The following is a 24802-nucleotide window of genomic DNA, read 5'->3' as shown; positions in this document are numbered from 1 at the left end:
CCATTGGTGCAGTATAGCACCGAAGAAACTTACAGCTTTCCTCTGGTTCTTTAATGCTTCCCCCTCTCCCCCACTATCATGACCCTAATTCTACCTTATAAAGCTGGATAGACCAGAGAATTTACATGGGTACAGATAAGAGCTGGAAACACAGGGAATATAGGACAGATAAACTCCTCAGGACCAATATTAAGAGTAGCCATACCAGGAGGGTAAGGGAAAGGTGGGGGGAGAAAGGGGGAACTAATCACAGTGACCTACCTATAACCCCTCTCAGGGGGATGGACAACAGACAAGGGGGTAAAGGGAGGCATTGGACAGACATGCAAGACATGAAAAAATAAGAGTAATTTATAAATTATCAAGGGTTCATGAGGGAGGGAAGGTGGGAGGGAGTGGGGGTAGGTAGTGTAATCAAATAAGCAGCTGATACCAGGGGCTGAAGTAGAAAAAAATTCTTTGAAAACAATGATGGCAACATATGTACAAATGTGCTTGAGACAATGGCTGTGAAAAGAGTTGTACGAGTCCCCAATAAAATGATTTTTTTAATTGCAAAGACAAAGAACTCCAAATACAAACTGAACATTTAGATGTTAGTCCTAAAATTCTATTTTTCCCTGTCACAGTGTCATCTGTACATTCTGCAAGCTTGCATTTGCTTGGTGATAAGCCTATAAGGGGAACTGCTAGAGAAATGATATTTATACGTGGCAAACATTTAAACCTGAAGAACAACAACAACGTTCCCATTGAGAACATTGGCTCACACAAACATCAGTCACCCGAGTCAGATTCAAACACTCGCCCTTGCCACCCAAGCATTAGGGAGACAAGATGAAAACAGGCCAGTGCACATGAGAACACCCTAAACTAACTTTGGATGGGGGCTTTCCTGTTTGAACAATCTTGCGCTGCATGCTCCCCCGCTATATCAAGGAACACAAACTCTCTAGGCATTGTGGTTTTCAGTCTCTCCACCCACCTTCCAGATTCTGTTTCTCTGGGATATGTTTAGGTGTTGGAGAAAAAGCACACGAGTCTCCCTCCACAGCGCCCCCCCACCTCCCGCTGCCCGCGCCACCCCCTCCAGCATTCGTCCTCTGCTACATCGAGTTATTTTGAATCTTTTAATAGTAGACCCTACAGAAAACGTTCAGAGTTTTAACTCTCCACTAACGGGTTCCTTTCATGCCTCACCTTCTCCACCTCTGAGTTATGGTGTGGCCAAGAAATGGAGCACTTGAGCCACCAGGAACAACGTAGAAGAGCCACCGAGCACACAACCACACTTTAGAAGAAGTGCATCACATCCAGATGGAGGAAGGGCAAAGGCCAGAAGTCAGAAGCAGCATCCTGATAGATAGTTGAGCTGTTCTGGAGCTATAGAAGGCTTGTGAGCAACTCCTTTGAAAAGTTGTCTGTGGGTGGTGGTATTTGAGGCTCCTTCGTACCAAGCAGCCCACAGAGGCATGAGAGACAGAACAGAAGCAACAGTCTCGCCCAGAGACCAGATGCCAATGTATTGCAGTCCTCCCCCTCCTACTGGTGTTCTGCATAAATTAAGTCCTCAATAGATATTTGCTGAAAGATGAGGAGTTTTAACAACAGTCTTCGTAAATTTCACCCCCGCCTTGATCACTTTACTCTTTGTCCTCAGAGTCCCCAATAGGTTCTGTTGCCTAGCAACCCTATAGGACAGAGTAGAACTACCCCTGTGGGTTTCAGAGACTATCACCCTGGATGGGAGTAGAAAGCCTCATCTTACTCCTGAGGAGTGACTGGTGCTTTTGAACTTCTGACCTTGTGGTTAGCAGCCCAACCTTTGGTTATACTGCCAGAGCTCCTCTCTACTCTCTATAGGTCAATGTCATAGACTCCACAGTCACTAACAACCACAAGACCCGAGTAAGAATAAGATGCTTAATTATATTGTCCTACCTTTAATAATTCCACATCTTATTTTTGTCCACGTTTTGTGGTGGTTACTGCTGAGCCAAGCCCAGCTCTGGGTGACTCCATAAATAACAGAAAGGAAAAAAAAATCACAGCCTAGACCTGTATCATCTTGATCATTGTTGATGTGTTCAAGCCCATGATTGTAGTTATTGCACCAGTCCATCCCATGGAGGACCTCCTTAATTTGTGCTCTTCCTTTATTTTACCAAGTATGGCGTCGTGTTCCATTGATTTATGTGTAAACAGCACAGTGCTGGTCCATTCTGATCTCCTGTGGTGTCCCCATTGGCATGATGCAAGGGTCAGACATGCCTCTAGCCTCCATCCTGCTCCGCCTATTTGGACACCAGCCACGTCCTTACAGCAATCTGCTTCTATGTTGGGCTCAAAAATTGGTTGAAATGGCCACGCAGAACTCACAGGATTTACTCCCATTTAAGTGGGTCTATAAGGGGAGTCAGCAGGTTACCACAAACCAGACTTTGCAAACTGTTAAGTTTACAGTGACAGCAATACATCATTTCAGTCAGCAGTCAAGTCTTTAATTCTCAGCTTCTCAGCCACATGATCCCTTGGCCTCTGTCTCTATGGGCCAGGAAGTCAGTCCACTACTCTGCCTTACATCTCACAGTATGGGCACTGATCGCTCCTGTTTCATGGTCTCCTTGCCTTGGCCTCTGGTGCCTCTGTTCCAGGCCTCTGCCACTTTGAATGTGCTATCCAGGGGGTTCTTCTTCCAGAGACCCAGAGATTTCTCTCTTTGGCAGAGCTGGCTCATCCGTATAGCTAGGGGAGTGGCATTTAGCAACAAGAACAACAACTTTATTGACCTCCTTTGACGAATGAGACAACAAAGGAGCAGAAATGGGTAAGAGAGTTGACCAAGATGGTGGCAGTAGATCCAGCTGCAGCCAGGACCCTGGGATCCTCTGAGAAGTGACCCCAGGTTGCCTTCTCAAGCTCTGGCTCCTTTTCCGTCGCCTTTTTCCAACTGACTGGACTGCCTTGCGCTGCTAGGATGTTCCACATTTTATTCCCTCTGCCTGAAATATTGTGCTCCCCACTTCTCAGTTTTTTCCTCATAACTGGATTTCCCTGCAAATATTACTTCCTTAGAAGGTTCTCAAGTGAGCCAGGAACTGTGCACCATTTAAGTTTGGCAAGAGTGCGATGAAATCAGACTAACTGAATTAGCTGAGATAGGAATTGTGTCTGCTAAACAGATGGAAAAATGGTTTTACAGTGGTTAAGATCAACACTCAAAGCCATGTATCTCTGAGAAATCAGAATTGATCATTGAATTCATGTCTATCTGGCCCTGTTACTGGTCAAGTTACTACTAAATTATGCTCTCTCTACCTGCTGGCCCTGTGCTCACACCAAGTGCCCCATGAAGCATACACTTTCAGCAAGTCATGGCTTGAATCTTGCACTTAGCAAACCACCCATCCTTCTCTCTATCTCCTCTTTGTGCAGATAATAAAATTCTTCTCTTTCAAACATCTCATTCTTTATTCTGCTACTTATCTCAAAGGGGGATTTTTTTAACCCACATTGAATGCCTTCCTCGATCAACGGAGATAACTGCACACAGCCTTAATTCTCTTTGCTGACACATAAGACTAGATGTTATCATTATCTAAAGGCAATGAAGAATGCTTAATAATTAAACCAAAACATTTCTTGAAATGCCACTGCCTATTACCTACTCTTTTGAAGATAAAACTTTAAATCAGTAACTTACAACTGCTAAGATTTCAGCAAGTCACATCTGAGACTTAAAGCAGCATTGATGGCCACACTGCGCTACCAACCCCAAGGTCAGTGGTTCAGACCCACCAGGCACTCCATGGTAGAAAACTGAGGCTGTCTGTCTGGTGAAGATTTACAGTCTCAGAAACACTATATAGGGTCACTATCAGTTGGAACTTCCTACATCAGTACCATGGACTCAGTGGCAGTAGGTTTGGCTTTAGTGACAACATTCGAGCCTCTCTGTGTGAAGAGCATCCCAGAAGAGTCTGGTATCAGCTAGGTTTAGAGATCAGATCAGGATTTTAGAGGATTCTGAGCAATATCTCTAGTTCATAATGCTTTCTTGTAAGCTCTTTATGGAAAAAATAGTTCTCTGTGCATTGTGGAAATCAGACCAGACTTATTGATAAATGAATGGATCAACATACTATAATGCGTGATGACATTGAATGCTGTAAGTGAAAATGTTTAGGGAAATTAGTATGGTGATGGAATGTCTTGCAGATGATCACAGGAATGTGTGTGGCTAATTCTAAGGCAGGTCTTTTCAGGAACAGAATGCCCTGCGACACTCTACCATCTTGTTTTCATAGCAATAATGCAGCAAATGAAATAAGGCAACGTTCCCTTTGCTACTAATGTGTATCATTTCCTTTGCAGGTCATGTAGAACTGTCACCTTTACTAAAGGCCTGTTTGAGTTTGAAAAAACACATCTGCTTACCAATACAGAGGCTGGCCTGTCTGTCTCCTGAGCTAAAATAATGAGACTGAAGATGATGCTGATGTCTATCGTGTTTAAAGTTCATTGAGTAGTAACCTATTTCCCCCTCCTTTCTAGGTACTTATGATCACATTTGTAATATAGATCTACATTTTATAACATTTGAGAGGTCTATGCCGGGAATAAGCCTCTATATTGGAGGGATGGGAATAAACTGGAGAGATGACGACAGGAGACCAGAATGAAACCTGACGCGAACACTGAAAACCTTGTCTAGTGATCTCTTCAATACACACTGGGCCTGACATGGTTTCCAACACTCTCGGTTTTGTTTCTTTTTCTTCATATTGGGGTTTAGCTTTGATGTATTTTTGCCATTAGGGGTAGCTCTCTTGAAAATTTTGTTAGGTGCTTTCTTTTTGGCTGTCGTTGTTACCTGGTTTGGGGTATATGAAACCCGGATTGAAGAGCTATAGACACAGCAACTAGAATACCCTGGGGGGTATCATGGGGGTGGGGGAGGGTACAGGGGAGCTGATATCCAGCAGGTCCAGAAGGAAGAGAATGTTTTGAAACTGATTGTGGTAGTAATAGTTCAATACTGATTGATGTGATTGAACTGTGGAATGATATGACATCTCTGGTACCTCCCAATACAAAGGTTCTGAGGGATAAAAACAAAAGCATGTGTAATGCACAGCACACTGTAGTGTACAGCAGCACACCAGCTGTCTCCCGTGCAGGCAAATTTTCAGGGAAGTCACAGAAGCATTGTTTACCTTTCCAGACGATTTTGGACCCACGAAAATGTTCAAACTTCCACAACCATACAGCCAGAGAAGAGAGAACGTCTTAACAGATGCACTATCACCACCTTCAATCCTCCTTGCCAGACTTTACACAGTCCTTTCTGCTCATATCCCATTGGTCAAGACAGTCACATGGCAATGGGAGGAAGTGGGTCTGTTCAAAGACAAAGGCTCCAAGCAAAAGTCTGGCAAAGTTTCAGAAACCCAAGGGAAGCGTATTAGCACAAATTAATGGAATTGGTTTGGTGATGAGTAAACTTTCTTAAAAAGTTTGAATTGTATTTTTGAAGACAATAAAGAAGCAATCCCAGGTATATATATGAAAGTAGCATGATCACTGTGGCCAGAGCATGAGACGATATTGTTTTGCATTTTGAGTGTAAGAGGAGATGCCTAGTAGGTATGCACAGAGCAGGACGACATCATTAGCATGTAGACTTTACAGTTACTGAGTGTGTCACCTTGGTCAGGTCTGCCCCAAAGGCTTGATTTATTTGGTTGCAAGAGTGTGAAAGAAATAGACTTTGAAGTACATGCTTTTCACATGGAGAAACCCACATTATCTGACGTAAGCTTTTTTATTTAAAGTTTTGCTAATTAATTGGCCCTTGAAGACATTTGAGTTTATGACTTCTGGTATAGTGCAATATAGTTGGGGTTGTCAAATAAATATAGGATACTCAGTTAAATTTGAATTTCAGATTAATAATTTGGTTGGTATGAGTACATAATTCTATTGATGATATAATTAATTTAGCTATGTTACAGAATTTCAAATACTGTCTAGAAAAGTATACATTTACAGGATAGATTTTAGACCAAAATGCAGGAATTGTTGACTTGGTAAATATCCAAAATTCAAGTGACTGGGCACTCCTTATGCAAACAATGAGGGTTGGAGATAGGGCAAAACTTCCAATAGCCCTCATTCACAAAAGCAGAACCATGACAATTTTTGTTGAAGTCCAATTCTCACTAAGCGCTTATGTTTATCAGTAAGTGATTCGTGTGCTCTTCATGTTCAGCAAACAAGTATTTATTATTTGATCGTCAAAGGTTTCCATGGGGACGTCTTCCATCCTGTTTTCACCTTCTCCTTTGTATAGCCCAGGCTCTCAGACTAAGTCCTCAACATACCGTGGAAGTATAGTGAAAGTGTATAGCTCAGAGGTATGCCTTCCCTGGTGTTAAAGCAGACCCCAGCCTCTTGATCACTTTGAATGAGGATCTCTTAAGCTACATACAGATTTCAAATGAGCACAATTAAGTGTTCTGGAATTCCCATTCTCCCAATGTTATCCAAAATTTGTTGAATGTCTCTGCGTAGACAATGAAACAAGCTTGCCCACCTTTCTGGCATTCTCAGTTGCAAGCAAGATCCATCTCACATGGATTGCCTTGGTTCGACGTCCTCTTCTGAAGACGACTCAATTTTCTGAACGTTCTCTGCCAATACAATGCTATAAAATCGCACTGTCGTCAGCAAAACTTTACTGGTAGGTGCTATTAATGACCGCTTAATAATTTTCACATTGTATTGCGTGGGTCATCTTTTTTAATTTAAATGAGCATCTATATGGGCAAGTAGCTGTGCTCTAAGCTTGTTGGCATAGATCAGCGAGAGCTTTCAGAGTTGTCTCATTTGTTGAACATTTTTATTGATATTCCGTCACTTCCCAGAGCCTTGTTTTTTTGGGTTTTTTTTACTGCTGCCTTCAATGCCACTTGGACTTCCTCTTTCCAAACCCATTTGTTCTTGATCATAAGTTACCTTGTGAAAAGTTTGAATGTTGACCAATTATTTTGGGCACAATGACTCTTTGTATGACTTCCATCCTCTTTTTATTTTTCCTGCTTTGATCTACACTTTCCCTCATAGATATCTTTGATATTACAACTTGAAACAAGAATATAGAACTCACTTCAACATAAAAAAGGCAAAAATCTTCACAACTCAACCAAAATTCAGCAACATAATAAAGGGAAGGAATGTTAAAGTTTTCAAGGATTATTTTTGTATTTTGGTCGGTGCCATGTGAAGCATCAGTCAATATATCAAATGACATATTGCATTAAATAAATCTATTGCACATATACACACACAAATCTCTCTTTACAGTATTAAAAATAAAGTTGTTATGCTGGGAGAGTGGAGGGTGAGTGGGTTGGAAAGGGGGAACTGATTACAAGGATCCACATGTGACCTCTTCCCTGGGAGAGGGACAGCAGAGTAGGGGGGAAGGGAGACTCTGGATAGGGCAAGATATGACAAAATAACGATGTATAAATTACCAAGGGCACATGAGGGAGGGGGGAATGTGGAGGGAGGGGGAGGGAAAAAAGAGGACCTGATGCAAGGGGCTTAAGTGGAGAGCAAATGCCTTGAGAATGATTGGGGCAGGGAATGTATGGATGTGCTTTATACAATTGATGTATGTATATGTATGGATTGTGGTAAGAGTTGTATGAGTCCCTAATAAAATGTAAAAGAAGAAAAGAGAAAAAAATGATTAGGGCAAAGACTGTACAGATGTGCTTTATACAATTAATGTATGTATATGTATGAACTGTGAAAAGAATTGTATGAGCCCCAATAAATTGTTAAAATAAAAAATAAAGTTGTTACCGGGAATACTAAGGCATGCCTGATCCAAACCATTGCATTTTCAATCACTTTATAAGCATGCAATAGCTGGACTGTAAATAGGAAAAATTGAAGAAAAAGAGATGCATTTGAATTATGGTGTTGTAGTGGGTTATGCATTGGCCTGCCAATTGCCTGATTGGTGGTTCAAATCTGCCAGGTACTCCATGGGAGAAAGTTAAGGATTTCTCTTCACATAAAGATTTATCACCTTAGATACTTAAAAGGGCAAACCTGCTCCATGCTATCGGGTTGCTATGAGTCTAAATTAATCCAATGGCAATGGGTTAGGATTTGGGGCTTACACCAAGAACAAAACTGCTTGAAGACATGCAGCCAGATCGCTTCTCAAAAGTAAGGATCGCAAGAGTTCATATCCCTTACTTTAGATATATATTATCAAAAGGGACTTGTCTCTGAATATAGACGGCGCACTTGATAGAGGATCAGAAAACAAGAGAAGATTCTCAACAAGATGACTGAAGAGTGGCGGCAATAATGAACTCAGACAGAGAAATGACTGTGTGAAAGGGGCAGGGGAATTTTACAGCCTTTCAAAGTCATATGGTTAGCAAAAAGAATTGAGGAACAAACCTAGCAACAACAATTTAAAAAATATATCAGTTTAATAAAACCACATAAATTCCATGACAAATGGCAACGTATTCATTTATTCTTTTTTGAAAACATAATTTTTGAATGATTTATATCTTAGGTTGTGCTTTCTAGAGAAGGAAATACAGTGACATACATATAATAATTTTACTTTATATACATGAAATACATATATTTTATATTTTAAAAAAAACAACCCCAAAGTCACTGCCATCAAGTCGATTCCAATGCATTGTGATCCTATAAGACAGGTAGAAATGCTGTGTGTGTGTGTGTGTGTGTGTGTGTGTGTGTGTGTGTGGCCAGTGATGATACTGTATGTATAAAAGCTTTATACCACGAACTAATTATATATCAAGAAAACATTCCAGCCCAGTCCAAATCAAGTCTGTAAGCTGGCTACTAATCCATAAATCCCTCTTCAAACACATGAAGCCAAATGCCATGACTCAGAACGCTGGAAGATCACAGGCCAGGGATCTAGTGCAGAGTCTTGTGGATCTAAGGTTGGTGAAACATGGCAGAGGACCAGCAGCTCTCCGGGTCAGTGGTAGAGTCCCAGTAAGAAGATAGGTGAAGGCAGGGAGAGAGAGAGCTTCCCCATTTGCCCAGTTATAAGGAGACCACACCCCCAAGGAGGCATAATTAGGCTGTGACCTGACTGACAGGTTGGATCCCACCCTTACACTATCATACATATTCCAGTTGACATAGGGTCATCTAACTGCCACAGTTTATGTGAATTTAAATAATTGCATACATGAGTATGTGTGTGCATGTACATTGGTAAAATGATAGATAGATAGATAATGATAGATAAACAGATGATAGATATATAGATAGATAGATGATATAGATTAACAGATGATAGATAGATAACTTACTTCAAGGAAATGGATCATACAATTGGACAAGCTGTAAAACTTAAAACAAGTTCTTAAGTCAGATATCAGACTTAGAGTTTCTCCCAATTCACATAGCTGCCGGGATTGAGGAGCCCAAGATTGGCATGTCAAATGGTAGGCTTCTGGCTGTAGAGGCAAATGAATCCAAGGTTATCACATAACATCACAGACATTTGATGATTCTCAGGAGCAAAGGGCAATCTGTGGAGCAGCTGGCTCAAGTCCTAAGACCCAGAGGACAGATAATGAGACAGATGCAGGATCCAGACAACGTGAAAAGCAAGTCAGCCCCATCAAAGCATCCACCTGTATTGGAAGCAGGCCACACCCCTTCATAAGCCTTCTTTAGTTGACTGTGGTCATAGATTTCATCATAGAGTTCATTACATTATATTAGATATCATCATGGAGGGCGACTACACCTGAACTGCCAAACCACTGAGAATCCCTGCCCAGCCAAAATGACACATATCCTTAATTATCACACTTTCACATGTCAAGTTCTCACACAGAAAACAACACACAACATACCATTTGGCTTAAAAATGCAATGCAAAAGCCAAATTTCAAGAATAAAATAACTTAGGCAAAGGCTAGTTCTTATAAAAGGTATTTTAAACCAGCAACATTGGAAATGTAATTTAATATGTAGACCTGGATGGCTCTGCCCCTCTTTCGGAAGGCATCTGCTCCAGTGGGTGCCTGCCAAGTTGCTCCCGTGGTTCAGACATACGATTTTTTGCATTTCTTGTCATTGAGAGCTCCTACTGCCCTCACTGATGGGCGCTGATGACGAGAAGGAAACTGAGCTCAAGGTCAACTGGAAAGCGTCCCAACATTGGTGAACTTTCCCTTCTGCTCAATGTATTCTTTGTTCCTCATTTCCTCTCAAGAGCTGCCTTGGAAATATGTTTTACTGGGGTTTATACTGTACTTCCTCTGCTACTGTGCTCAGCATAGGAGCAATTGTGAGGACGGCGCAGGATGGTGCAGTGTTTCTCTCCACTGTGGATAGGGTCGCCATGGGTGGGAGCTGACTCAACGGCACCTAATAAAAACAATACACTGTGAATGAGCAACGAGACAGGGTCAGAAAAGAGTGGACCAAATCATAAGCTCCATGACTATAGAGAGACTTTGTGTCTCTCAGTCAACACCTTCCCTTATTTCATCCATATTTAACAACCTCATCCAGCATGCCTCACTGTTGATGTTGCTGTTAAATGCCATGGAATCGGCTTGGACTCATACTGAACCTATGTGCAACAGAACAAACCAGCACCCAGCCCTGCAACATCCTCACGATTGTGTTTATTCTTTTTCCATTGTTGCAGTCACCTGTCAATCCATCTCCTTGAGGCGGTTCCTAGTCTTCACTGCCACTCTGCTTTACCAACTAGGGGCTCATCTAACGACATATCCAACGTGTGTAAGATGAAGGCTTATCGTCCTTGCCCCTAAGGAGCACGGATTATACTTCCTCCAAGACAGATCAGTTTGTCTTGTCATTCTGTGGTCATTTATAGTTTGCTCTAAATCTTGAAGTTCTGTCACTGGTATTTCAGATGCCAGAAGGGTTACCCAAAGTGAACAGGTTGCAGGGAAGCTTCCAGAATGATAACAGACGATGAAGAAGCACTTGGGCCCCCACTTTGGAGGAAGGAGCCACTGGAAACCTTGTGTGTACCTCCCAAACAGTTGAGCTACCACCGTCAGCGATACCATTCTAAAATCCAGGTATTGAGAATGTACACACTGGCACCGTTCCAAAGATTTTACAACCTATGTGGAGAATAATGATTTACGCAGTCTTCTCCAGCACAACCATTTCAATGCATCCCAGAAAAATCCATGTATTTGAATTGTAGTGCTGGAAAGGCGCGTTACTTAGGATGCTCCATCTGTGTAGAGGAAAACCGGGATGTGTAGAATTATGAAGATAGTAACGGATTGGTGATCGCTTAGGAACATGTAAAAAGGAAGACAGGGGAAATACGTAGTCCACATCAAGGCAGCAAAGAAGGTAGAAAACAGTCAAAAGGAGATTGTGTAAATGATTGTACAGCATTTCTTGATATGATTCAATTGTTGAATGGTATGCTGTAACAGTTATAGCTCAAATTTTTAAAAGAATTCATTTTACTGTCATAACAACCTGATGAAGAGATGAAACCACAATTGAACATGAGGGGAAACTGAAGTTCCAAGGCCACAGAGTGATGAGTAAATCCAAGAGTGCCTGCCTCCAGGTTCCGTGCCTGTAAGCTTCCTCCTGCCCCACTGTGGCCATTGGATTTTCAGCAAGAGGTGCAATTCCTAGCATGCGATAGAAGCTAGCTATATTGAAGTCAGTCACCCCGCCCCTGGGGGCCCCATGTGTGCAGACCATAGCTGCACTGCATACGGTTTTCATAGCTGTGGTTTTAGAAGCAGATTTCCAAGCCTTCCCTACAAGGCCATGCCTCTGGATTTGGATGACCCCAGTCTTTCAGTTAATAGAGCAGTGTGTACCTGTTAGCATCGCCCAGGAACTGAGTCAATCTCATTCTCTCTCTCTTCTTCCCCTTTTTCCTTTCTACCCTCTTTAATTTGGCTTATCTTGTTTGATTTGTACCCCCATGAAGGACACACCGAAGATACGAGTGCTGCGGCAAGGGATGGTGATGAACTTAGATGGTGTCCAGTTAGCAGAAAGAATAGTGTCTGATTGAAAAGGCTTCTTTTTAAATAACCAGCCATCTAACGGATACATCAATGAAGCACACCAACATCTGTGACCCAAGGATTTTAAATGATATAATCCCAATATGAAGGAGGGAATGGCATCAGACCTTAAATTGAAAATTTCTGGTTTTCAGAAATCTCTGGATGGCAGTGAAAGCCCAAAGTACATTCACAGGATATACGCAAGGAATACACCCCCAATGTTTCCCCCTGACAACAACTGAGTGATGGGTCAGCCTAGATATCAGACAGAGAATATGGGAGAGGCGACTATAGTAGATTAAAAAATAAATTTAACTTCAATGGTTAAAACCTTGTCATTTGAGCCCCCTTTTGATACATTGTGACCTTGATCTGGTTTCTAATATTTCTCTCTCTCACCAAAAAAATTAGGGCTTATCCCTGTGGTACTTTGTTACTGTTGGTAGCAGTCTTGACTTTGTTTTGTGTATCTTTCTATGGTATTTGGTAGATGAAACCCAGGTTAGATGAATCTAACAGGGTTTCTAAGGAGCAGGACAGGGGAGAGGAGCAACAAGAAGTTGATATCAAGGAATAAAAGAAAGCAGAAAATGTTTTAAACCTGATTGTGGGGGTGATCTTACAACACTGTTGATAAGACTGCACTACTGAATGGTCTGATGTCTGCATTCTGTGCTAATAAAATGGATTGAATAAAGAACAATACACACAAACCCCATAGCCACCTAGGGTTCCCAAACATAATTGTCCTGCCACTCTCATTTCAGAAAATAATAAGTTGCATGCTGAACCTGATCTGGTTACAAAAATCTTATTTCTTGGAGGGTTGTATTGTTTTATTTGGTTTTTCAATATACACATTAGGGGGTAATTTGGACGGTGGGTATGAAAACCAGCACTGATGAACCTATAAAGTCAGCAAATGAACTCAGGGCTTTAGGGCTATGGGAGGTGGTAGCAGGGTGAAGGGGTGATGACATTAGGGATTCATATAGAAAAGACTGTATGGAGACTGTAGTAGCAAATATAAAATTCTGCTGGACATGATTGAATGGAATGATTCTATGGAATGATTATATATATATCCCAATTAATTAAAAATATTAATAAGTAAAAAATTAGTGCTGCTCCAGGGTAAAGTGTGTTGTTGTTATTGGGTGCTGTGTGTCTGTGTCTACTTTTAGTCACACTATGTGCAACAGAGCAACATTGCTTAGGCCTGAGCTAGCCTCACGATTGTTCTTAGGTTTGAGCCTTTTGTTGACACTATTCTGCTTCTCTTCCTGAAGTTTCCAATAGTTGACAATGTTCTGATGCTATCCACACAAATTTCAGCGGCTATTGGTGGAGTGGTTTTGTGTTGGGCTGTGATCCTCTTGGTCAGCAGTTTGAAACCACCATGAGCTCAGCGGGCGAAAGACTGAGCTTTCTACTTCTGCAAACAGTTCCCAAACTAAACTCTCTGCCATTGAGTCGCTTTGTTTTTAAGCCTGTTGATGTGAACAGCTCAGTCTGTTCTTAGTCTGGAAGCTCTTAGTCTGGTCACCCTTAGGGTGACCCTGCGGGCATTTGAAACACCAGTGACATAGCTTCCAGCGTCCCAGCAACATACAAGCCAGTCCAGTACGACAAACTGACCCACAAGTGGTGGAGAGTAAATGTAGATATCTGTTTTGCCATCCCCTGAGTCTTTCCAGCTCTTCCCCAGAGGGGTGGTATCACTCACTTTGGAAACGAATGAATTCTGAACATTCCCAACTGTCTGTAGGAGTGGATAGCCTCATTATTCTCCCACAGAGGGACTAGTGGGTTTGAACCATCAACTTAGTGATTAACAGCCCATTGCCTAACCCAAAATGCCACGAGGCCTCATCTTATAATAGGAAACATGAAGCCCTTTCTCTACTTGGATTCTTTGCATTGAGGTGTGTGAGAGATGCATCTTAGGGATTCGCATCTATATTGAAAAGAACAGCAGCTCTCTAAAACCCACCTCCAACACACCTCAACCTACAGAATTGAACCCCAGGGCCTGTTTGGTGTTTCTTTTAATTAAAAAAAGATTGCTAAACGCCTAGTCTAATAAATGCACTGACTTAGCAGTAAGCGTTCAGAGTATTGTAGAAGAAGTTCTTGAACTCAGTGGAATGTGGTCCTGGGAGAGCTCTCAGCTGCTGAGATCTAGCCATCCTTCACTTCTGGGCACACAGTGTTTTCCCCTCACATGGCAACTAGAATGTTCTGAATTCAAATCCAGCTATAATCAGTTATGACGGTGGGACGAATCTCTGGAACTATTGTTCTGAGATCATCTTTAAATATTAAACCAAAAATGTTCCCTGAAGTCTTCTTAAGACCAAATAACAATTTGGATTAACTAGTAAACGGGGGAAATGCCTGCCATGAGCAATGTGCTCTAAATCAGAAAATAAGGGTCAAACATCTTGAAGGATGTAATTAAAATCACTAAATAGTAGATGTAGAATCTCTTGAATTATTGAATGTTTTGCTATAGTCTTAACAACAAAATACATAAAATAAACACACCAGCAGAGCCGTAAGCAGGCAGCCTAGCAGTGTCTCAGCTATATCTTCCACACCTTTTCAATGACTTTGTCAAGTACCGAATGCTTGGAAGCGTCTTTGGATGTCATCACTGCTTCTCATGAATGAATGGCCTTTTCACTGAGGGATCCAGCACCAAGAAACTGCTGCAAAACCTTGGGAACTGGAAGGTGGGGGAAGATGTAAAGGTTCACACAAAGAAAGTAAGATAAAGGCAGTGTCGTAATTGCCTGCTCTGAATAGGGAGACAAGTCAAGAAAGCTTCTGTTTTAAGAATTTTTTTTTTAATAGAGAGGAGTATTTCCATGACGACCAAGTACTTAGTTATTCTAATTGTGGAAGAAACAAAACATCTGAAAAGTCAGAAATTCCCTTTCAGGCCCACGGAATAAATCCAAGTTAAACGAGGAACATGGATGTTTCACTAAAAGCCATGAAAATTTACCACCAGACGTTCTATTTTAACGCGATATAAAAATAAATGATTATATTTCTTGAGAGTCCCAAGGCGATTTCTGATGAGATGCTAAGTTGTAAATGAGTTGGAGCTACGCGTAACTCTACACAGCTATAGCTTTTGAATCTTGACTTTAATTATTGTTGATTAGATTGACTCAGGAAGTGCGGGGAAGTGAAATGACTTACTATGGCTCTTCTGTGCATAGTCGTGGACCATCAAGAAAGAAGAAGCGTTAGCTACGTGAATGGGGACCCCCACCTAAAGGAGCAGAGGCACCAGGGGCACCAGCAGAGTAGCCTGGCGGCAGGCAGGCAGGCATCCGGAAGCAGAGCACAGGAGCAGTGCTGAGCGCAGGAGGCAGAGCCATGGACTTCTCAGCCTGCTCAGTGAGTCAAGTTGAGTGCTTTCTGACAGGTGGCTCCTCACAGAGCCCAGTCGCTTTGGGTATTTCTCACCACTGAAAGACCTTGGTAACACTTGCCCGAGCTGGGCAAAGGCCATGGGACCATGTAGCAGAGGGCCCCCAAAGCTGAGGGAGCCCGATGGCTTGGCTGAGGCGAGGTGTGACAGGCAAAAGGACAGAATTTTTAATGTTTTCTGATCTGTTGACCTCCTGAATCTCTACCCGTCCATTGCAATGGATGAACTGACCCAGTAGAGAAACAGGATGACATGGGAGACACAGTTGGTGTTAAAATAGGTAGTGATACCGGAGGGTAGGGAGAAGGTAGGGGTGGAGGGGAAGAAGGGGCACCTGATAGCAATGATCAAGCCATCCCCCCCCAGGGGGTTGGACAGCAGAAATGTGGGTGAAAGGAGACAGCAGTTTGTATAAGATATGAGAACAATAATAGTTTATAATTTATCAAGGGGTCACAAGGGTGGAAGGAGTGGGAGGTGAAAAAAGAGGAGCTGATACCAAGGGCTCAAATAGAAAGTAAATGTTTACAAAATGATGGTGGCAACATTTGTAAAAATATGCTTGATACAAATGATGTATGGACTGTTATAATATCCCCCAATAAAGTGATTTAAAATAATAATAATAATTGTAATAATAATAAATAGCACAGAATTGAGTTAAGAATAAAATAAGATAAAGAAGAATGGAAAATGGAGGCATGTGTGACCTCTGCCGGGTGGCAATTGGCCTTGGATTGGTGTGAAGTTGGCTTCTTCCCCTGTGCGTAGCCATCGGAGGTCAGATGTAGCACTGAAGACAGGCTGTAGGAAGGCAAGGAGTGATTTCAGACTGAAATTATTGGGGAGGCAAAAAAAAGTCATGATGTTTTATTTAATGCCAGTTGAATGGTGCTATTCAGGGGTCAGCAAACTGAGGCTCATGGGCCACAAGTGGCTCTTTTGGTATGCACATGCGGGTCTGAAGTGAAATTGAAAAACAGTAAAGGATATTATTTAGAAAATGATAAGTACATTTGTTTGTAAAATATATTTACGACTCTCAAATGATAGTTTTAATCTTTTATGAGGGACAAGATAGGTTCTCCCATTTCAAAAGTTTGTCAACAAAACTTTTCTAATTTATTAGAATCATGATCTTCCCTTTTAAATTCACAAAAAGATATTCAAATCAACATTTGCAGTTTACTCAAAGACTTGTTTGATAAATAGTATATATTTGTCAATATTAAGGAGCCCTGGTGGCATAATGGTTACACCCTAGGCTGTTAACCACAAGGATAGCAGTTTGAAACCACCAGTCAGGAAAAGCATGAGCTTTCTACACCCATCAAGAATACAGATAAGAGCTTGCAACACAGGGAATCCAGGACAGATAAAACCATCATGACCAATAGTAAGAGTAGAGATACCAGGAGGATAAGGGAAAGGTGGGGGCAGAAAGGGAGAACTGATCACAATGATCAATGTACAACCCCTCCCAGGGGCATGGGAAACAAGAAAGTGGGTGAATGAAGACAGCAGTCATTGTAAGACACACAAAAAGATAATATTTATAAATTATCTAGGGCTCATGAGGGAAGGTGGGGTATGGGAGGGGGAAAATGAGCTGATACCAAAGGCTCAAGTAGAAAGAAATGTTTTTAAAATGATGGTGGCAACATATGTACAAATACGCTTGACACAATGGATGAATGTATGGATTGTGATAAGAGCTATAAGACCCATCCCACAATAAATTTTTTTTTTTTTAAAAAGAGTTACTCTCTTGAAAACACACAGGGGAAGTTCTACTCTGTCTTAAAGGGCCAAGTTTGCATGAGGGTTGTATCCTCTCAAAATAATTCAATCTGTAGCCTGAGCAAATAATCTGAGAAGCTGGACTATATAAAATAAAATAAAATGAGTCATATGGATTAGAGGAAGGTTTATTAACAACTTCTTGTATAAAGATAACACAACCATGCATCCTGAAAGTGAAGAAGACTTGAAGCACTTGCTGATGGAGATCAAGGTTTATAGCCTTCGGTGTAAAGGAAACAAAAATCATCACAACTGGATTAGTAGGCAACATCATGATAAACTGAGCAAAGATTGATGTTTTCAAGGATTTAGTCTTACAATCAAACAATGTTCAGGCCATAGCAGTCAAGAGATCAAATGGGGCATCACAGTAGGTAAATGTACTGTACCAAACTCACTGCCATCAAATGGACACCTAGTCATAGTGATTCTATAGGAAAAGGTAGAATTGCCCAGGTGAGTTTCAAAACCCTGTCTTTCTTTCATGGGGCTTCTGGTGGCTATGAACTACTGAGCTTTCAGACTGCAGCCCAGTGGATTACCAGTATGGCACTAGGGTTTCCAGACCTCTCTAAACTGGTGAGAAGCGAGGTCATCACTTTGTAGCCTTAGATACCCCTGTCCCAAGCCATGGTCTTTTCAATCATCTCACATGAATGTGACACTTGGACAAAGCATCAGGAGGACTGAAGCAGGATCGATGCATTTAAATTATGGTGCTGGTGAAGAAGTGTGAAAGTAGCGCGGACTGCCAAAAGAACAAACAAATTTGTCTTGGAAGAAGGACAGTCAGAATGCTTCTTAGAACTGAGGATGTGGAAACTCCTCATGTGTTTGGGGCAGTTTACCAGGAGAAACAGGTCCATGGAAAAGGACATCTTGCTTGTGAAAGCAGAAGGGCAGTGAAAGAGAGGAAGACACTTGATGGGATGAATTAGCACAGTAGCTGCCACGATGGGCTGAAGCATAGCAACCAAGTGAAGACAGTGTAATACAGACCAGTCAACCACACCTAACAACAACTACGGTAGTTAGCTAAAATATACCAAACCCACTTCATACTGAAGTATCACTCAAAAACAAACACACAAACAAACCCTACAGCCATGGAGTCCATTCTGACTTGTAGGACCCTGTAGGGAAGAATAGAACTTCTCCTGAGGGTTTCTGAGAGTGTAAGTCTTTACAAGAGGAGAAAACCTCATCTGAGGATATAAATATTTATGGGTACAAATAACCTCATTTTTCATGTAAAGAGCAGCTGGTGGTTTGAACTGCTGACCTTCATGACCAGTCCAATGCTTACCCAAAAGCACTGCTAAGGCATGTTGACCTAAATTAAGAAGGGTGGGCTAAATTTTGTGAAATGTACAAAATGGAAACGACTCTTCTCAATGCTAGACTACTGTAATCCAAATGGACCCTTGTCACATTGGAGAGCATACAATAAATGCTGCAACTATGGATTCAAACATGGCTTCATGTTCTCCTTTCTCCCAGCAGGAGTTCATTTCTGACCATGGAGAGATGGCATCATTAGCTCAATCCTTCCCAGCCAGATTTGTATGCTTTCATTATTTTAAAGATCTGAAGGTGGAAATTACAGACCCCAAACCAAACTCACTGCTGTGGAATGGATTTATATTCAGAGCATCCCTATGCACAACAGAATGAAACACCACCCTGTCTGACTCCCTCCTCCCAATTGCTCTTCTGTTTGAGCCATTGTTACAGCCACTGGGTCAATGTATCTGTCGAGTGCCTTCCTCTTTTCCATTGCCTTTCTACTTTACCAAGCATGATGTCTTTCTCCAGAAACTAATCTTTCTTGACAACATGTCTAAAGAACAGGAGCTGAAGTCTCATCTTCCTTGTCTCTAAGGAGAATTTTTACTGTGCTCCATCCTAATATATAGTATATATTGAATTTTAAAAAGAACTACACATGCTGATGATTCATTCCATACACTCAGTCACCCTACATGACAAAGTAGAACTGTTCCACAATATTTCTAGGGCAGACTGCTCATCTTTCTCTGCTAGAAAGGTTGGTGGGTTTGAGCAGCAAACCATCCCTGAGTGGCCAAGCTCTCCAACCCATGTGCCTCCAGGCTCCTAGTTAAAGTCATAGGAAGCATCTTACAGTAGATTTTCCTCCAGCAGTTTTTATACCTGAGTTTCCATGTGATCCAAACATTTGTATACTGGGAAGCTCATTGAAAATTTGGAGGTTAAGTCTATCCAGGGTTATGTTGGAAGAAAGACCTAGGGATCCACTGCTGAAAGATGGAAGTCACTCACACCTCTGTGTAGTGCAATTCTACTGCAACACACATGCGCTTGCCATGGGTCAGAATGAGTCACACTCAACTCCTTGGCACATTTTTTAATGTGTGTAATAAGGTAATGATGAATGCATAATAAGCTGATTAGATAACTTCTCTTTATGCCTTGCTTTGGCCACTATTTCTTAGCTATGGATGTTGGGAAAATTATTTTACACACTTGGATCTGTTTATAATGAATAATGATTATAATAATAATTATAAACGTATCAATCTAAGACATCCATCCCACAGATTTTATTGTGCACCAAGCAAGAGATTAGGCCTTGGAGACAAAGAAGGAAGATGAGTCATTATCTTTGTAAAGGATACATGCCTAGTACATGACACATGTCTAAATTATATGCACATAATGTCACATAATGAACCCTATAATCTAGAGATAAATAAAACTTGAATAGAGTATTGTGTATTGAATAATGTCTTCTCCATAAATATGTTGAAGTCTTACCTCTGCAGTTGCCAAATGGGCTTTATTTGGGAATAGGGTCTTTGCAGTTGTTACTAGTTCACATGAAATCATACTAGAGCAGGGTGGGTCTTAAACTCTCTTATGATTAAGTCCCCTGGGGATATAGAGTCAGAAGTTGGAGGATTCTACACATCAATGAATGCCCAGGATCACCAGCCATCACCGGAAGCTAGGAGAGAGGCATGGGGCAATTTCTCCCTCAACGCTGTCAGAAGATATCAACAAGGGCAGTACTCTGGGTTTGGACTCCCAGCCTTCAGAGCTGCGAGCCCGTAAAACTCTGCTCTGATTGGCCATTCAATGTGTGGTACTTTGCTGGGGCAGCCCTTGGAAAGCAACACAGTTGAGCTTGGAGAATGGGGAAATGACTGCCCTTGAGGAAGATGGAAATGGTTCTTCGGAGTTAATGACATTTGAACTGTCCTATTAAATGAGTTTCTTGGAATGGAGGAAAGAGATTGGGGAAGACAAGGGGGAAATATTGGGGAATGAGAAAATAACATCTGCTCGAGTCTCAAAGCTTGAAGGGAAATGTTTCACAATTTAATGTGGGCGGAGCATAAGCGGGTTAGTGGGAGTTGAATACAGAGCAGACAGCACAGGGGTGCTTGATACTCATTGAAATGAAATTACTTGCGATGGTTCATCTATTTATAGTCTATGTATCTCCCTTCCAGTGCCTGGATGGGGGCATGCCAAAAAGTGTAGACTTTCTCTGACTTAGGGGTTGTTTAGTTTTGCCATTCTGCTAAGTATGAAAATGAGGCCTCTCAGAAGCAGAGTCATGTAATTTCACAACCATCCAGAAAACAGAGTACACGCAACATCCCCGCGTGAAGCAGCGATGGTCCATCATGAAGTGGCAGCAGCTGAGGCACTAAAGGCAAGCAGCATACAAAGACCATGAGGTGGAGCTGTGGGTTTCCCAGCCCCTAGAAGGCAGGACACTGAATGCCTTAATCTAGGAGGCTGACTCAAGCAAGACCAACACTAAGACATGGTTTGGCTGGAAGATTAAAGACCAGAGAGATGTGCCTGCTACTTTGCCTGAGAATGCTGCTGCAGACAGAACTGTATCATTTTAATACTTTCTGATCCTGACATGTGGTAAGCTGCTAATTCTCTAATAAACCCTATAACCATAAACTTCTATGGTTTTGTCTTGTCTGTGGGCTCTATGTGGCCACTTAAACAGATTATAGGACTCAGCATAGAGGTAGAATGCTATGGGAGGAATGGTTAGTATTATTTAAAACAGGATAAAGAAAGATGGAGGTTTAACAATCCCAGGGACAAGGGAACAACAAATGATCTAAAATCAATGGCAAAGAGGGCATAGTATGCCTGGTAGGGCTTGATCAAGGGCAATGTAACCTAGAGGAATTACTGAAATCCAAATGAAGGCTGAATATGATAGTGGGACAAGAGTAAAATAAAAGAAAATAGAGGAAAGAACTAGGAGGCAAAGGACATTTATAGAGGTCTAAATACAGGCATGTACATATATAAATATATTTATGTATAAGGATAGGGAAATAGATCGATATGCGTATAGTTATATGTTAAGTATTAAGGTAGTGGACAGACATTGGCTCTCTATTCAAGTACACCCTCACCACAAGAACACTTTGTTCTAATAAGCTGGCATTCTGTGATGCTCACCTTCCTGACACCCCGGCATGATCGCTGAAAACCAAATTGGTGCATAAGTAAATGTAGTGAAGAAAGCTGATGGTTCCTGGCTATCAAAAGATGTAGTGTCTGGGGACTTAAAGGTTGAAGATAAATAAGTGGCCATCTGGCTGAGAAGCAACAAAGTCCACATGGAAGAAGCAAACCAGCCTGTGTAATCATGAAGTGTTGATTGATCAAATACCCAGAACAAAAAGTCATATCAATCTGAATGAGGGGGACTGCAAATTGAAAGCCCATCTGTAGGCAATTGGACATCCTCCTACAGAAGGGTCACAAGGAAGAGATGAGCCAGTCAGGATGCGATATAACACCAATGAAACATACGACTTTCCTCTAGTTCTTTAATGCTTCCTTCCCACCACTATGATGATCCCAATTCTACCTTACACATCCAGCTAGACAAGAGCATGTACATGGTACAGATAAGTGCTATAAACACAGGGAATCCAGGACAGATAAACCCCTCATGACCAATAATGAGTGTAGCGATACCACGAGGGAAGGGGAAGGTAGGGGGAGAAAGGAGGGACCAGTCACCGTGATCTACATGTAACCCCTCCCTGGGGGACAGACAACCAAAAAGTGGGTGAAGGGAGACATCTGTCAGTGTAAGACCTGACAAAGTAATAATTTATAAACCATCAAGGGTTCATGAGGAAGGTGGGGAGGGAAAATGAAGAGCTGATACGAAGGCTCAAGTAGAAAGAAAATGTTTTGAAAATGATGGTGGCAACAAATGTGCTTGACACAATGGATGGATGTGTGGATTGTGATAAGATCTGTATGAGCCCCTGATAAAATGATTTCTTAAGAAAGAGAGACAATTAAAAAGTTAAAGAAAGATGGAGATATGTCTCGCCTCTGACTCACAGGAATCATCCTTGGACAGATGTGAAGGTGACTTCTCCTAGGTAGCTGTTAGAGGTCAGGTGTGGCCCCTATACCATTTCATCCTCCATATTAAAAACTGAGAATGTTTCCCATAAGAAAATAATGTAAATTATGCCAAAAAGGCATAGCACGATTAAATTTTTTCCCCTGAAAACTAACAAAAACCTTTACATGATAGTTAATTTGAATCAAGTACTAATTCAACTAACTTTCTATCAAGAATTCATTTAAAATTCTCCTGATAAAGTCAAAAGCTAGAGGTAACTAAAAGGTCCAGCTGGCTCCCTGGGCCGTTCCCGATCTTAGTACTAAATACTCCACAGCCCAGGAAGCTTCTCCATTTTAATCAAACCAAGGGGCTATCCACATTTCAGCACTGAAACATCTGGGTTGCAAAACTCTCCCACCCCTGAGACCTGGACGAACCGGTGGTGAAAACGATGAGGTCTTGACTGCAGGTAGATGTGGACCCTCTTTTAATAACAAGCACTTCGGGTTCTTCCTACAGCCCTGGAAAGTCCAGGAAATGATGCAAGAATTGCTAAATCATCATTAATGTATGTGAAAAACAGAGCCTTCTGGCCCATTCTCACCTTTATTCTTCCATAACATAGTCAATAGTCACAATTCAGATAGCTTAAAGGAATCGGGTAGGAAAGGAATGTTTAAGGATGTTGAAACAACACATCCAGTGGTTGATTGTGCTCAAACACGTGAGCAGGGTTGGTATGCAAAAGTTTAAGGACTAATAGCTTTGCCAGTCTTGAATATGACGCTAAATGAATCCTCATGGTGTAGGAGACAAGGTTAAGTAGGCTCAACGTAGGATCTGGAATAAGGAGGACAAAACTATAGCAAAAGGAAGAGAGGCAGAAAACAAGCACAGTGAAACCTGACTGCCCCCTTTTTCTGGGTTTCTCATGTTCGCTCTTTAACCGGGTAGTGTCGCCATCAGTAGATCGCTCTCTCATTAGTGACGCGTATTGGAGATTTTCTTCTCTGAGAGGATTGCGCCTTGGCTTTCACTGCTTCTAATATTTACCATGGAGTCAACTGTGTCCCAGCAACATATCTGTCATCCCACCTTGACTAGCCCATGATTCTCAGTATTATGTCATTGTTCTCTGTTTTGTGACCTGATGTGATTTTTGTCTGTATGGAGAACCTTAACCTCTTTGATGTCAATGAAACAGGATTAGAAGCAAATATGTTAATTGGCAGGATGAAATGCAGAGGATGAACTTGTATCTTCAGCCAATCTTCTTTGGAGATCCAAAGAGATCAGAGAGAGCACAGCACCTCCTACGAGTGGAGCAGATATCCCTTAGATCCAGGGTCCCTATGGGGAGAACACCTAGAAGGAGGGAAGATTGGCAGCATGGACTTTGTGCCAGACAGAGCTGACGAAGAAAGTTACTTCCCTGAATTGATATTTGTAGTCTCCTAATCGAGGAGGAAATAGCATGTTGTCTGTGAAAGCCACCCTTGGTGACTTTGCTTGTAGCAGCTCCAAATAATGCAGGCCCTGTGCAATGGGAATTCCAGTGCTCCCGAAATTCAGAATATTCAGAACGAAAGACAAGTACACGGGAGCAGAAAACCTCTGGTTCATATCAGCCTTTGAATTCAAGTCATGGTCCTATGCAAGGTCAGGACCATGGCCGTGTAGCCTTGTAGTTACAGTCATACACAGGACAGAGCTCTACATGGAACTTAAAGATCCCATACCAATGTGTGCATCGATTTCTATTAGAAATGGCAGATCCATCCTGGGGAAGGTTTACATCGAAACATCAAAAGAATCTCATGACAAGGTAACTTTTCCATAAAGCCATCCTAACTGCATAAACCATCAACACACCATTATAATTAAACCAGTGTTTTCAAACTTCCAGGAGAATACTATCTCTAGAATATTTTATGCTTTTGGTTTGGATGCTTCTATAATAGCTCTTCTCCCAGGAAAGACAAAAATGTTTTTTTTTTATGACTTTGATGAGTATGGTTGCCATGTTAGAATTTTCAGTCTACTGCC

Source organism: Tenrec ecaudatus, chromosome 3 (assembly GCF_050624435.1).
Source record: "Tenrec ecaudatus isolate mTenEca1 chromosome 3, mTenEca1.hap1, whole genome shotgun sequence".
Classification (NCBI taxonomy): Eukaryota; Metazoa; Chordata; class Mammalia; order Afrosoricida; family Tenrecidae; genus Tenrec; species Tenrec ecaudatus.
This window is presented reverse-complemented; position numbering follows the sequence as displayed.